Raw genomic sequence first — 16,338 nt, forward strand, 5'->3', positions numbered from 1 at the left:
TCAGAATCGATTGAGCATTCAAAAAATATGGGAAAATATTATTAAGTATATTTTGCAAGAAAAAATTTTCTGTTTTCTAAAAAACCGGGAGTTCAAATGAAGAAACAATTGGTGGAAAATTGTCCTTAGACCATCTTATTTTGAAAACTAGTCAAATTTGCAAAACAAATTTTTTTGGAAAAATGGTTTTTCTTCAATAACTTTCCATGCCTAAGTTCGAAATTTTTTCTGACAAGAGATTTGGATAGCCCGTGAAAAATACTATCATTGTGATAGGTTACTTTTCGATATTGCTCAAAGGATGAGCCACAAAATCCAGTGACCCGCTTACGTGAAACACCCTGTACTTGTATGAGCTTCAAAGCTCAACTAAGTCTAAGATTCACATCAATATCAATTGATACCTTAGCTTTTATGAATTAGATTAATAACTCAATTCAAACCTGGATATCATTTTTTTTCTCCAGCTTGGGGCATGTTGTCACAATTCTATAAAACCAAACTAATATCGTATAACTATATGCAGGGTGATTGAAAAAGATGCGGCAATATTAAAGGGGGTGATATCCCAGATCATTTTTAAAAAAAAAGTTCCTACAAACATAGGTCCGCAAATGCTAAATACATATTTTTATTTTCAGAGAAATCAGCGGCGTCCTTTTTTTTTAAAATAGCATGTGACGTGCCAATACGTGCACCACTGGTACGACTGAAGCATAGTGTTGTATTGCAAAGTATGTGACACACAGCTATTAACACCTCTAAATTTTCATTATGATATCTCAAGCCGTTTTGGCAAAATATACATTTTACTGTTTTTAATTAAACTTAAATACGCTGTAGATCGGTAACGAATTTTTTTCTAAACACCCTGTATACTATTATACCCTGTGTCAACTAGTCCCGTTCTCCCTTATGTATTTTATGATCAGAATGTAAAAATTCCAAAAAATTTGGAATTCATCATTAAAATAATTGAGATACAATTGAAAAACCTTCCATCAATTTTCAAGTGTTATAAAACAAACTTATTTTTTTTTGTTAAAACAATTGAAGGTTTAGTCTAAACTGCCATCTGAAGGTTTCTTGAGATTATTGTAAGAATTTCCGCTCAGAATCAAAATGAATCTGCAAGGAAGAACCTAGTGAGATAGGTAATGTACATCCTTAAACTCATTTACCGAGGGAGAGCATTAAAATTTTTCCAATTGACCATCAACGATGATACTGATATTCCAAGAGGAGGATATATGATTGGCGAAGACCCAGTTCATGCGTAGGGAGGTGTAGGGGGTGTTTCCAAATGCTATATAGATCTTGAGTTCTTGCGGATGCTGCACATAGTGTTATCAGCGCGGCTCTTCGCATCACTAACTCCAGTTGTAGTCATCGAAGTGGCTGCCGGCTTCAACAGGTGCCCCGAGTGCAGGGGTAAGCCGACTTTTTAATTTCCCCATGTTCACGCTTCAGCAAAGGTTCGCAGTTGGTTAGTTAATTCACATTTTCCTCACGAAAAATTATCGATGTATCACCAATCTTCGTTCTCTGCTTCTAAAAATGAATTTGGTCTTCACTTGAATTCAAAAAATTGTATTTATGAAGTTTTTAAAGTTAGAGCGGATACAAAAGTCTCCTGAAGTTGTGCTAATCATACTTTAATGTAACAACACCTTCAATTTACCATAAGTTATATTACAAAATATATGAATTTAATCGATTTAACTATCCAAATTCGAGCATAATTTCAATTGGAAAATAACACGGGCAAAATTTTGGAAATAGAAAAAATCTCAACGAAGTTTGTAATTAATTTTCTCTTGAATCCTTTCGCTGATTTTAGCAATTTATTTTTTCTTTTTATTCGTAGCTTGATTCCTCAGCATCATAACTATTCCCCATTTTCTTCATTTTTGTGATATAGAAAAATAAATAAAAAAAATGAAAAGTAAGTCTTCATTCAGAACAACCTGTGAAGTGATTAACTAATCACTTCACAGGTTGTTCTGAATGAAGACTTACTTTTCATTTTTTACATTCTCTTATGTCAACTGACATAAGAGAATGTTTACGAACACTCAGATGTTGACTCATTTTTTCTTAACTTTTCTCGTTTCATTTATTGCTATATCTAAATTTTCAGTATGGTTTGTATGGTACCAGTGTTTTGAATCGCAAAGTTAATTTCACTTGATAAACTGAACCAAATGTGTAGGTACATAAATTCCATGAAAAAGTTAATTGTGAACATTTTATACCAATAAAATGTTCATTATTAGGTACAATGGTCGATTCAATTCAATCGGTTGTATTTAGTATCAATATTGTGTTACTGTTCATTGAAATTGTCCGAAGTAGTTAGTGTACGACTTTATAAATCTAGTGAAAAAATTTTTTCTAGTCAATGAATATTTCATCGAAACAATGAACACTCAACATTAATTTCAGAATGTCTATATTGATGCACAAGAATGAATAATATCAATATCAATGAATAGAATAAAATTTCATTATATTGATAAAAAGTAAATTGTATCAATAGAAGCTATAGTTGATGACTCTTTAATACAATGGACAAATATTTTCAGAGTACTCAAACAATTCAAACCACTCTCTCAAAATTAAGATACCCTAATCACTAAGAAAAAATTCAGAAAATATGAGGCAATAGTTTTCGTAAATATTCTCATCTGTCAACGATTCACTCCACAGTGTGTTCTGAATAAAAGCTTGCGTTTCATTCTTCATTTCACCAATGTATGATAAAAAACAAATAGGTATGAAATTATTATGTTATTTATTGTACAACACGATAAATTTGTACTTCATCTTTGACAGTATATTTTATCGTCGAGACATCAGTTTTTCAAATACGAGTACGCCCGAGAAGTTAAAAGCAATTTTATCGTCATGTGCAACAATTTTTCTATAACAAGACTTCAAATTCAGGTGAAAAATAAAATTTTAAAGGAACAGAAGTAAAACAAATTTTACATTCTGATTTCTCCGGAGTGTTCAGTATTTTTGCGTTTTGTGTACGAAGTGAATACGAAATTTACGAAAAAGAATTAACACAAGAAGAAGAATTCATTTTTCTGAACAATATTATGAAAATTGCATTATAAATCAGACTCTCAATGTTCAAATAGTTTTCGTAGTAATATTGCATATTATTTTCCTATTTGTTAACTCGCTTGAAAGATTAAACAAAAAAGTGAAAACTCCCAACTATGAATCTAACTGTTATAAATATTGAAAGTATCGTAATGAGTTTATTAGAGTACTGAGAACGGTGGTGTAATGAACTCAGTACAGCATTGTTTTCAGTTATATTTTTCGTTTTGTGGTTGTCTGCACTGACTTCCGATCCTATTAAATTTCAACACACTCCAATTGTCGAAATAAAGTAATTTGGATATAGTGAAATGATTTGCAACATTATTCGCAATTTCTCTTAATTTTGGTAGTATTAAATCGATTTCGTTAGACATAATTCACGAATTTAATGCGTAATTATAAATAAATTCAAAATTCGAAACGTATGATTCAAATACAAATTTCGTAATTTGTCAAGAATAGTAGTTTTCTATGGATATTGTAAATAAAATATACCAAGGAGATTTGACAATTCTGATTCTCAGATTGAGCGATCACACAATATGGAAACGTCGATTTTTATGTGATCTATCAAACGGGTCATCACTTCACACAGATCCAGAATAAGGGTCCTGTCGTCATCATTGAAAACAATAAAACAAAATCGAGGGGTTGTTTTTACACAGCTGTGTCGCCATGGTTATAAATATATATTAATGTATTTCAATTTGTACAATCATGATATTCACCCATGAGATTTCAAACTTATACATCATCAGAATCGTAGAAAATTCAAGAAGAATATCGGAAAGAAATAGTAAACAATAGATATTTCAACCTGCGTGCAAAATTTTATATTAATGGCGTTATCAGAATCATTAGAAATTCAAGATGTATATCAAAAGAAAATTATCTATTTCAAAGCCAAAATTTTTGCGGTTGATGTGAATATCAATTTCAAGCTGATCACATCAAAAAATATAGAAAATAATTCTGAATATTCCCGATATATCAATCGGGTCGAAATTTTTCCTTTATATATAAAAATCAACTATTTCCAGCTTCGTGCAGAATTTTGTGGTGATAGCGTATACATATGTTGATGAAAATTCTAGAAGAATATCGAAACAAAATTACCCAATATTGATGAGATTGTGGTTGCTTATGTGAAATAACGTTTTCAAGCCCCGTGCATCGTTTCAAGTTAACATACATAATCGGAACCATACAATATTCAAGAAGAATATTGAAGAAAAATAGTGAATACATATTTCTCCAATTAGCGATCTGATCAAGTTGAGATGAGAGAGTTGACTTCAGTACCCCCACAAGGGGAAATTAAATGGATGTGGTTCTGGCATGAGTTGACTCCCCTCTCAAAACCATCAACTGTTTTATTTTTGAGATATTTGATTGATTCAACTCAAACTTTGTTACAAAATGGCGAAGGAGCTTAACTTTTTTTTATTTCATATACATAAACATTCGGAAAATCAACTCTGTCGGTTTTGTGGTGATTTTCTTTAGATTTTGAATTTGCTATGGATCTGGTTACGCCATCTACTTACAAGCTTGAAATGATTTCTCCATACAGGGTGAGTCAAAAATGTGTACCGAGCTTTCTGGAGGTGATAGTTCATTGAAAAATAAGTTTAGTTTGATGAATAAACTTATGGCTCAAAATGCATATTAAGGGAGATATATCCTTTCAAAGTTGATAAAATTAAAAAAATTTTTCTCCATAACTTCTAAACGGTGAATGCCACCATTTTGAAAGTTCGTACATAAATGTTTATATTGTTGAAAAACATTTTTTATTGTATGGTGAAATTTTATTTCAGGGTTGTTTCTGAATATATTTATTGTTTGAAGATTTAAACTGTCATTTGATAGGCAACGTTTCGGGCAGTGCCCTTTTTCAAGCCTTCTTATTTTGATATACATATACATATTTTATTTTTGTTTCACCAACTCATTTCGTCGGACGTTATGTATATGTTATGTTTTGTTATGTATATCGAATAAGAAGGCTTGAAAAAGGGCACTACCCGAAACGTTGCCTATCAGATGACAGTTTAAATCTATAAACAATAAATATATTCAGAAACAACCCTGAAATCAAATTTCAACATACAATAAAAAGTGATAATTAAAATAATTAATAAATAATTAAATCAATAAAACATTTTTCATTACACTTCTACATTTCTGATATTGTTACAAAGAGTTTGTTTTAAGAGGGTGAGTCTTGATTTGTTTGAAACAACTTTTTTGGTTATCGATGAATCTCGCGATGAATGAATCTTCTGACATGATGTGACTACAAAAACTCAAATATCTCGAAAACTGTTCAATTCTTCGTATTTGGATAAGAGCACCTTTTTCATGTAATTTTTTTCGCTCTATCAAATCCTTTTTTTTCACCAAAACGAATACAACGAAAGAAGTTCTCGAAAAAAAGAACCCTTTATAACAACATCAGAAATGTAGGAGAGTAATAAAAATTTATTTTAACAACATACATTTAAGCACGAAATTTCAATCTGGTGCCATTCGCCGTTAATCATTTTTGGCCATAAGGTTTCATCAAACTATAGTTATTTTTCAACCCCAGGAAGCTTGGTACATATTTTTGACTCATCCTGTATGGAGAAATCATTTCAAGCTTGTAAGTTGATCCGTAGTAAATTCAAAATCTAAATAAAATCAGCACAAAACCGACAGCGTTGATTTTCCGAATGTTTATGTATATGAAATGAAAAAGTTAGCTCCTTCACCATTTTGTAACAACGTTTAAGTTAAATCGATCAAATATCTCAAAAATAAAACATCTCACGAAAAAATATTTCGAATAAAAATTTGATGCTTCAGAGAGGGAAGTCAACTCATGCCAGAACCCCATCCATTTTATTTCACCTTGTGGGGGTACTGAAGTCAACTCTGAATTCCAAATGAGAATCCCTGTTTTTATGACAGATTCGAATTCTACGGCAAAAAATTCTGTTTTGTATTTTTCAAGATTCGTTACAGATTGCTTTGAAGTCGAATTTGAATTATCTGTTGGAACGAATTAAATCACATTAATCAAATTTTAGTCGTAAATTGTCCAACTCTTCGTTAAAACAATGGAAAACGTTTCGCGCAAAAAAATAGACGGCTTCATGGAGATTTTTACTAGATTATAAATAATCTTCTCTCAATTGATACAATCAAAAACGAATAATTTCGAGATTTTCAAATGATCATTGACAGTACATGCACTGAAAACAAACAATTCCGCAGAAAACGTCCGAATTTCATATGAATGAAAATGCAACGGTTATGTTAAGGTCGTTCAGACGGAAAATTTAAATTCAAGAAATGAACCATCTTTGACGATTCGTAAGACTTTTGTATTTTTTGCCATATAATACAAATCTGCAATAAAAAATAGTGGTTCTCATTTGATATTCTTTATCTCTTTCCCTCTCAAAACCAGCAACTTTTCATTCGAAACGTTTTTCCGTAAGATGTTTCCTTTTCGAGATTTTTGACTGATTCAGCTTAAAAAAATCACCCGGTAGAATAACCGTTTTAAGTTAAGAAAATGACATGTATACGAATTTAGGCTAGCTAGCAAGAAATCTTAACTTTTTAATTTTTTCAGCTAACAGTTGGGTTATCATCGGTCGCTGGAATATACTTTCAAGATTCCAATCCTGAAGGAACCAATAGTTTCTCTTATTTTATAAGGCACTCTTTGAATCTTCTTCTTCTTCTTCAGCCCGTGTTCATCCATTGTCGGATATAGGCCTCTGCCAGCTCTTTGAATGGTTTAAAATATTCTGTAATATGCGAACTAACCGGGTTTTCTGTCTCTTCAGAAAAATTTTCACTACATAGCACATTTATAATCGTGTTTTCAATTATTTTCAATATCAGCATCGAAAGGCACATAAAATCTGATGACCTGAATTTTCGTATTATATTATTATTCTCAAAAATAGTTTTCACTTACTGATGATGATATTTCAATCGTTTAAGTATCCTTCAGTATGGGTACAAATTTTCATAACTTAAGAAGCATTTTGGTCCCATCCAAACTCCCTCTGTTTTTCTTTGGAAGATAAACACAGAATTCGTTCACTAATTCCGTCTAAAAACACTAGAAAATATATTATTCCCCTTCCTACTTCCCACGAGGATATTGGAAAAGCTCCCAGGAAATTGATTCGGCATGTTGTTTCCAACCAATTTGTCGATATCTATTCAATAATTTGGATGTTGAAATAGATATTCTTGCATCGAGTGTGTGGAGTCATTTCCAGATATAAAGGCTGGTTCGCAATAGGCTAGTATTTTAGTCGAGTGGTGAGTAAATTAGTAACGAAACGTGTATGAACTATGAAAATTTAGTCTAGTAGTAGCAAGTAAGTAAGCAAGTCCGTGCTTACTGGTTTACCTTTTAAACTCAAGTGCGAACCTGTCAAAGTAGGTAGTTGAGTTGAGGATCCTGTTGAGTTGCTGCCCTGCATAACACTACTCACTTGTGAACTATACTGAACCAAAGTGCGAACGATTTTTGGACAGGGTATTTTAGTTACTAAATTACTCGCCACTAGTCTAAAATACCAGCCTAATGCGAACAAGACTCAAGAGATATGTTTCTTTGAGTAAGAAACATTGAAACGAATCTTATGAATTATGACAGTAATATAATTGTGGCAAGAACTCTGGCGTGCAAATTTAGATTCTTATTCATATAATTTTTTCACTAATTTAATCTGTAAATTTTTGCTTCGATATACTAAACTTGATTCAGTCTCTTGAACATAAATATAAAGAAAAAATTTCTTGTTCTTCTCAGTCTTTCGTAGTAAGCGCAAGGCCGTAGCCAGGGGGAAGGTCCGATGAAATTTTTTGAGGAATGCAGAATTCTAATTTCCCCGGAAATACTCCCAACTTTCTCAAAATAATAGTAATAATAATGTTCATTGACCATGGAATACCTTCAATTTTATTGCATATTCAGAGGTAATCTTAATTTATATACGTTCATTTCATGTACATTTTTCCCAGGCTTTCTGGATTTATTTGTCATTTCTCGGCAAAAATAACTGACGACAGTCTATAAGAAATTTTGAATTTCTCGAGATCAATAGGTAAATAAAACCAGATCTGTTTTATGGAATCGGTTAATTAAGTAGGAAGGTACTTATCTACCTTATCATATCTTATATATTTTGACCCCATCAGTTCATTTTGAAAAATAGGCTAGTATTGAGGAAAACAATTCAATATAATATTATATCAGACGAGACTGAATAGGCACTAATGGACTGAATATTGAAAACGAGAAGGTCCTAGTTTTTTTGTTGTTTCTTCTACGAGTTCTACAAGCAGTGTCATATTATCCTATGAATTAGTAAAATGGAATCTTGAAACTATAATATACAGTTATTTACTATACAAGTGGGATATAATCTAAATTGATTCCTCGCTTATCACTTGGTGAAACATAATTTCAGTTGCAAAATGATGAAACTATAATTCAGATAAAGATCGTGTTATTAGAAGATTGGAAAATAAATTTGTAAAATATTAATGTCCCAGAGTTCATCTGTCAAATTTCACATAAATTCTATTGCTTACAGTTCAAAGATAAAATGAGTTATCCATAAATTCCGTTATATTATGTTTACATAGAAAAAAAAATTCTGATCTGATAACCCCTCCAAACAATTTAATTTCCTAGAGGGGGCTGATTCATTTTGGATTTTCTCGGTTATTTGCGTGTAGGGGAGAAAAAAAATAGATAGTAGATCGATATCATTTTGATTATAATACTTCGTATGTTTCCAAAAAATTGATAACTGATGTTTAGTGAAAAGTATTACTCTATGGAATGTCTTATTGTAGGTACGTTATATTTTATTATTATAGATAGAAACTTTGTACGTATGTTATATAATTTGAAAGCTAACAAAACCTCTGGTGTTCAGAAGACTGAATTGAATAAACTGAAACGAAAATCTGCATGAGAAAAATTAAAAAGATACGAATTTAAACAATCCTATAAGAGCTCTTGACAACAGTCAAGAGCCTTTAATTATAAAATTTATATTTATTTTATGATGTATTGTTTAAATTCGTATCTATTTAATTTTTCAAAATATATAAGTTAGTGTGAGTTGAAAATTTCTTTTATTTATTTTATGTAAGTCATTTATTTATTATTCATTTGATAGTTTATTGTTTAAATTCGTATCTATTTAATTTTTCAAAATATATATCTTAGTGTGAGTTGAGAATTTCTTGTATTTATTTTATGTGCGTTATTTATTTTTAGTGTTTAATGGTGGGAAAAAAACCTTTTTTATTCCCCAAATCATCAATCACAATAATTTTCACTTATTTCGGAAAAAAATCATTAAAACTCAGAGTAATGAAATATTTCATTCCAGGTGAAGTTTTACTTCACCTCTGAATATTAAAGCTGTGGAACTACCATGGGTAGTAGACAGCAGAATATTTTCAAACACTAAAAATAAATAACGTACCTAAAATAAATAGAAGAAATTTCAACTCACACTAACTTATATATTTTTAGTGTGAATTATAAAAAGAAAAAATCCGACTATTTAATTCCTTTTCCTTCAAAACTCCTATCAAAGTGCGGACTACTATTTTTTCAGTAACATCGGATTAGACCCAAAAGTAAAAATGAGAGTATAATTTCCTTCCAAATGTATTGCAAAGTTTCACAAATGGAAATACACATAGGATCAACAAAATTTTGAGGGTTAATTCAATGACTAAAATTTTCAATCAAGGCAGATTTCCCCCGATGAATATAAAGTGGACCAAACTCGTTCCTTGCAAATACCTTATTAAATTCTCGGTAGCTACAGTTCTCACAAACTATGTAGGAATTCACCTTCCGAAGTCCTGTTACAAAGTCCTGAAATGGAGGCTCTATGAAAACTTCTTGGACCGAAACCCAAGTGAATTTGATGTCTTACACAACTCAATTCGAATTTAGATTTTATTTCGTAGGGTCGTTACATCAATTCCTCTCGGTTTCCAAATACTAACTTCTGGATCTCAGGAGAATTAATTGCTTAGTCCCTCTCAAATTTCGGTAGTCTTGATATAGATACTATTTAATCTCCAGTCCAATGAAAGACACTTTGTCATAAAAATCTCAAAACATTTAAAAAGCGTCCGAACTATTATCACATTCAAGATTATGGAACAGTTATCAGATTCAGACACTAATTTCATCTGAAAATCCTGAAATTTGTCACTTCAGTATGGAGTTTTCAGTACAAATATTGTATTTAGCATGGAATCATTACTCGTTTTCAATTTCAGGATTGTATCTCATGCAGGGCACAGTCTAGAAATGTTACTTTTCCTAGTCTTTGAAAGGCATTGATGGGATTATGAAGAGTTATCCAAGAAGAGTTTTCCTTTTGATATTGAAGAAAGATACAGTAGCAGCACCATATCCTTTCCATGAAATTTTCCATGACTAATTGACACTTTGCGGCTGGATTACTTCAAGAATTTCATCTTTAAAGTCGCATTATCATGAACCCAAGAAAAAAAGCTTAAAGTGTTAAATCACAAGATCTCGTTGGACAATTGTGATCACCTCTTCGAGGAATAACACGGCCCAGGAAGTTCTTCATGCAGAATTTCGATTGTGTCATTGATTGCGTGGCACAGCGTCACACCATGGAAATACCTATCGTTCAAATGAATATATTTCAATTCCGGCCATAAAAATGCATTAATCAGATCGATCCTCCAGGGGTTTTTCGTCAACGCTATGAGCTACTGCAGCAATATTTTCTGTTGTTCTTGAGCGGCGCACACGGTTTCGCATTTCTTGTCTCAACAGCTCACATTTTTCCGTCAGTTTCACTTTTGGTATTGCCGGTCGAGAAGATGTTTCACGACGACCCAAAAGTGATTTAGTTTTGTGAACTGGAACTGCAAAATTTTGACCATTTTTGTAGTGAATTTTAACAATTCAAATACGCTATTGAAGCGTATATCGTACCATTTTTATTGATGGCGCAGTTTTATTTTTCAAATAATGACAGCTTCAAAAGTGACAGCGGTGCAAAAAGATGCAAGAAAAACCTATTCAAGCACGAAATGATATCAAGATGTCTTACACGCTTGTTCATTCATATATCATATATCTTTTTTTTCTTTAGGAAATGTTTTCATAACATGGCACAATGAAATAATAATATTTATTTATATATGTACTATATCACATTGTACACTATAAATATTGACCGTCACTCATTTTGGCTGTACATTGTGTTCTGCAGCAATAATTCCTTCACTCTTTTATTGGAGCTTTGTTCATTCAATCTTTTGATCTCATCGGGCTATTTATATATAATCGGTTTTAAAACGTCCGGCGACGTTGTCCGATGCCTAACTTCCACTCGTTCCTATCGTTCCATTGGTCCTCTCTTAGATTCCTATCGGGCTATTTATTGTATAATTTTATACATGTGAAATTTGGTCCTTGCTGGGTTTTCTTAATTCTGACATATAGAAGAGCAAAGTTAAGTTTCTCGCGCGTGTTATATTAATGGAATTGAGAGTTGGTTAAAAATTTATCTTTATTCTGATGATCATATTTCACGCAGGTGAGTATGAAACATGATACGCAGTAAGAATCTTTTCACTTTTGAAAACACCTCAGCAGCTTTCAGTTTGTTTCAGACCAAAGAGTGTTCTTATTGCCCTTTTTTGTTTCAGTAGAACCTTTTCAATGCAAGTATTTTGTCCCCATATAATGATTCCATATAGCATCTGACAGTGGAAGGCCGAATAATATGTTAGTTTTGCAGTTTCCACACTTGAAATCTGTTTTATTCCTATCATGGATATCGCTATCGAGAGCCGTCCACATAATTCATCAACATATTTATACCGAACGAGCGAAGACTGAAAAGTTTCTCCTAAGTATGTTAAAGATGCATTAATTGGCTTTTTGGTAGTAAAAATTAGCTTCTGACTTTTTTCAGTGTTTATTTGCAAACCATTGGCGTAAAACCATTTTTTGGCATCTTCTAGGGATTTTGATGTCTTGTTTTCCAGGTTGTTTTTGGATATGTTGAGAACTGCTATATCCTCTGCATCACTGCAGATTTTGTCAGCTTCTACGTTCACATATAAATTTTTTCGTAAACTTCCTTTTTTCATTTCAACTATCTCATAAATCAAGTTGTCTAAGTAAATTTCAAGTTTTTCTGAAAAACTGCAACATTATGGGATTCATCGTTTCAACATCGTATTATCCATTGATGATTCTGATCGTTTCATGGAAAATGATCAAACATTTGGGTTGAATTGCTCAAATTAAAGTAATTATTATGTAAATGATGATAGTGTTTGTACGACATATCGAACGTACGACTAAATGAATAGGAAGAAATTGTGAATTAAAAGATAATTGCACGTCACTTCGTATCACGCATGATTAACGTGTTTGCGACTAAATGTCCTTTCTCTTCGAATTTCGACTGGCATTAGTGGGAACCCAAATTTTAAATTAGAATTTAATTTTGGGGGAATTAACAAAGACTTCGTTAAACACAAAAACTCGTTCAAGCAATAATATACTTCTACATCCACAAGGGTGATTTATTATCCCATAAAATATTGAATTCGTCCCTTCGCGCATTTTTCTCATCATTTTTTAGTTGAATACAAACTTGTCCACGAGTTTCAAGATTTTAAATTTAACTGTTTGATTTTTCAACACACTCATTCCTCGTTCAGTAGGACTTCAAAATCAAATAAAAATGTTTTCCTACAACTGCTATGAAAAGTAGCGTATTCTTCATAGCTTATTACTACATTTCAAAAATATGTATTTCTCATACTGTGGGAAATATTATTTCTCACGGCACTTCGACCACACCTCGAATGAAATTGGGCTTTTGAGTCGTTTCTATGGAAACGCAATAAATTAGCACATACTGTCAACGAAGGCCCTTTTGATTTGAATCAAGTTCATTACTTGAATTATTGAAATTTGTGCAGTTGCAGGAAAAGTATAGTGTGCAACATGTGGAGAAAGGCATTTTCTTGCTCGTGTGTTTGCGGAACTCGCCTTTCAGGCTCGTGCCACAAACTTCCACAATCGCGAGAAAAGTTGGACTTTCCCCACTTGTTACACAATATACTTTTCTCTATCTCAGTATCGTAATGAGTTCATTATAGTTCTAAAAACAGTGCTGTAATGAACTTATTCATTACAGCATTGTTTTCAGTTATATTTTTCGTTTTATGGTTGTCTACACAGACTTCCAATCCTATCAAAATTCAACACAAGTCAATTGTCGTAGTAATTGCACAAGTGCATCAAAATTACCGATGATTTGCATATTGGCTTTTCTCAAAAAATGAAAATGACCGAATGCAGTTTTTCAAAGAAAATACGCTGGAATGCAAAATTATCCGGTCATTTTGATGCACGAGTGTAATTCGGGGGAATATTTCCCGAATAAACTGTTAACTTGTCAAAGTGACATAGATTCCATAGATTCGAACTGTGTAAGATGCATCTATGAACAGAGCAATTATCGCAGGGCTATTTCGCTTACTACAATGCAATTATCGCTGCAATTTTCGATAATTGCACTCCATTTACATAGAATTTTTGACAGGAGAGAAGTATTCAATATAATATAATTTACATATTGTGAAATGATTTGCTACAATATTCGCAATTTAATTATGTTGGTGTTAACTCGATCTCGTCAGACATAATTCACGAATTTAATGCGTAATTAAAAATTATTTCAAAATTCGAAACGTACGATTCAAATTCATGATACAGTAGATTTCTTACCTCAAGTTTCACCTACTATTACGGTAAGCATCTTTAGTGGTTTCTAGGTGTAGAATTCAAGTCGACGAGCTGGATTTCTCTGAACCGAGCTCTGAACTGAATGTCGAATGTATCCGGATGCATCTGGAAACCTGCATAGAGTTGTTTTTTTTTCTGATATAAAAATGATATATCTTGATGGAAAACACTTTATTAGGGTTTCCTCTTTGAATTATTATAGTTACTAGGATGAAGTGTAAGATGTCGTCATCACTCCCACCTGATTCAATGAAAAGCATGTTGAATCGCTTTTGGTTCACAATTATTATTTTGTATCGCTAAAGTGTTAATGAGGATTATATTTTTTTTCCTGCCGATCTAATACAGACGTGGTTCAATCATGAGTTTTTCCTCTGACAAAAAATCAAAATATATAAATTGACTACACTTCTATCGGATAACCGTTCGGGAGAAGCAGAGAATATCATGAATCATAAAAATTACTGTGCTGTCCTGTTTCCAGATGATTACCGGCACTAAAATACCCTATTATCTAGAATGTGGTCACACAATAATGGTTCGATATTACGCAACATTGATTAATAAATGGGAAGTGATATTAGAGAGGTAGATGGCCAAATATAGATTTTGTTGAGATCGACAGTCTTGAAAATTATTAGTCTTGGAAACTACACACATAGTCGAAAGTCTTGGTCCCTCTAGGTTTCTCAAGAAATAAACAATCTATGTTCTGAAAATGAAATGAATATTTTCCTCTTTTTGAACTACAATATATTTAATAGAAAATCTTTGTTACTCTTTGCTTTATGCAGGATAAGACAATGTAGGAAAAATGAGAAAAAAATCGAAATTCATCGATTATGTAGGGGAGACTGAGTACGGTTGAAACATTTTTGCTTTAATTGCCCATAGCATTGTCAATACCGAACCGAACACCGAATTAGATATGTTTAATGAAAGGTCGTGTTTCTATCTACCGATTGACCGAATCATTTGAGAGCTCGGTCTTCTAGAGTTCGTGTGAAATCAAATTAAAAATTAAAATAAAATTGTTTCAATTGTCTCTTTACCAGGGGCGGTTGAAACAGTGATTGGGGTCAATTGAAACATATGCAAATAACACAAAAGGTTGTAATTTAGCAAGTTTCATTGATCATTTACAAATAGTCATGAGTAATCGTGGTATCGCCATGTTAGGTCTTCAATTTGAGAAAGTAGATTGTAAATAAGTAGTGGTTCTAAAATTATAAAAAAATGAATATTTTCCTACTAGAAGTGTTGAGGATTCTAAAATAAAGAAAATAAAAAAACTTATTCAAAATCACAATTATGGCTTTTCGCTGTTATAAGCCTCTTCGTATACCGACGAATCTACTTGTCCCTGTGAAGTTTTTCTTGCACATTCCCTTGGCATCTACAATAAGAAAATTAAATAATTATTTTATTTTGTTTCGAATGGAGACAGTTGAAACATGTTGATGAATTAGAAAAGAATATAATTGTTCCAATCGTACCCACAAAAAGTGTTTCAACAAGTAATAGCAGCAAGGATTTTTGACTATTTACTCAATCATGTTCTAAAAGCATTAGTTTAAACACAAATACCTCATCAATCAACACTGTCACTGTTAACAAAAATTAACTAATTGTAAAAATTAGAGTAGATACACAAATACTTACTTTTGCTCACCAAACTGAAATTTTTCTTGTACGACTTGAGATATTCACTTTGTTTCAACAGCCATCTGTTTCATTTGTACTCAGTCTCCCCTATTTTTATTAATTATACAGAGTGATTCACCTCGATGGTCTATTAGACGTTTATGGAAAACTAATCATAACTTTGTGCTGAAAATTTGCACGTTGGGGATTGAGACAATTATCTTTCTCCATAAAATATTTTCAGATCTCTACAACTTTCGGTTATACCGGAAACAGACTACTACCTCCTTATTTCAAATTACTCACCCACTATATTATTGCATCATCAGATAGCTTTTTTGGCGGCAATTTCGGCAATATGCCACACACCTTGGGTAAAAACTCAACGGTTCATGAGTTAATAAGATTCTTATGAAAAAAATGGTGTCGATGAGGACTGACATTTTTTTTTAATTTTTCTGCAAAAAAGCTGTTTTTTTTCGATTCTACAAATACGTAGTATTATAAGACTGTTTGCGGTTTGTACCAAAAATGTACAGGGTATTCATCAGAAGATAATGAACTTTGACAACTCAAATTCATCAAATTTCAGAAATTTTCGCAGTTTATGTAGAGGGTGTTTTTTTTAGAGCTATAGAACTTTAAATTGCAATAAATAAAAAACGATGTATTGTTCGATTGACATGAATTTTATTTATCCGCAAGATAATCTTGTG

The 16,338-nt window shown here is 32.1% G+C and overlaps 1 protein-coding gene across 1 annotated transcript in view; it reads left to right on the forward strand.

Moving 5' to 3' along the window:
• Positions 1-1,327: 1,327 nt before the first annotated feature.
• The window catches only part of LOC123682494 (diuretic hormone class 2), a 42,938-nt gene continuing 27,927 nt past the window's right edge, over positions 1,328-16,338 (forward strand). The window contains exon 1 of the mRNA XM_045621131.1: positions 1,328-1,431. The gene's annotated coding sequence lies outside the window, so the exon portion shown is untranslated. The remainder of the gene's footprint in view (positions 1,432-16,338) is intronic.

The sequence above is a fragment of the Harmonia axyridis genome, chromosome 6 (assembly GCF_914767665.1).
Source record: "Harmonia axyridis chromosome 6, icHarAxyr1.1, whole genome shotgun sequence".
Classification (NCBI taxonomy): domain Eukaryota; kingdom Metazoa; phylum Arthropoda; class Insecta; order Coleoptera; family Coccinellidae; genus Harmonia; species Harmonia axyridis.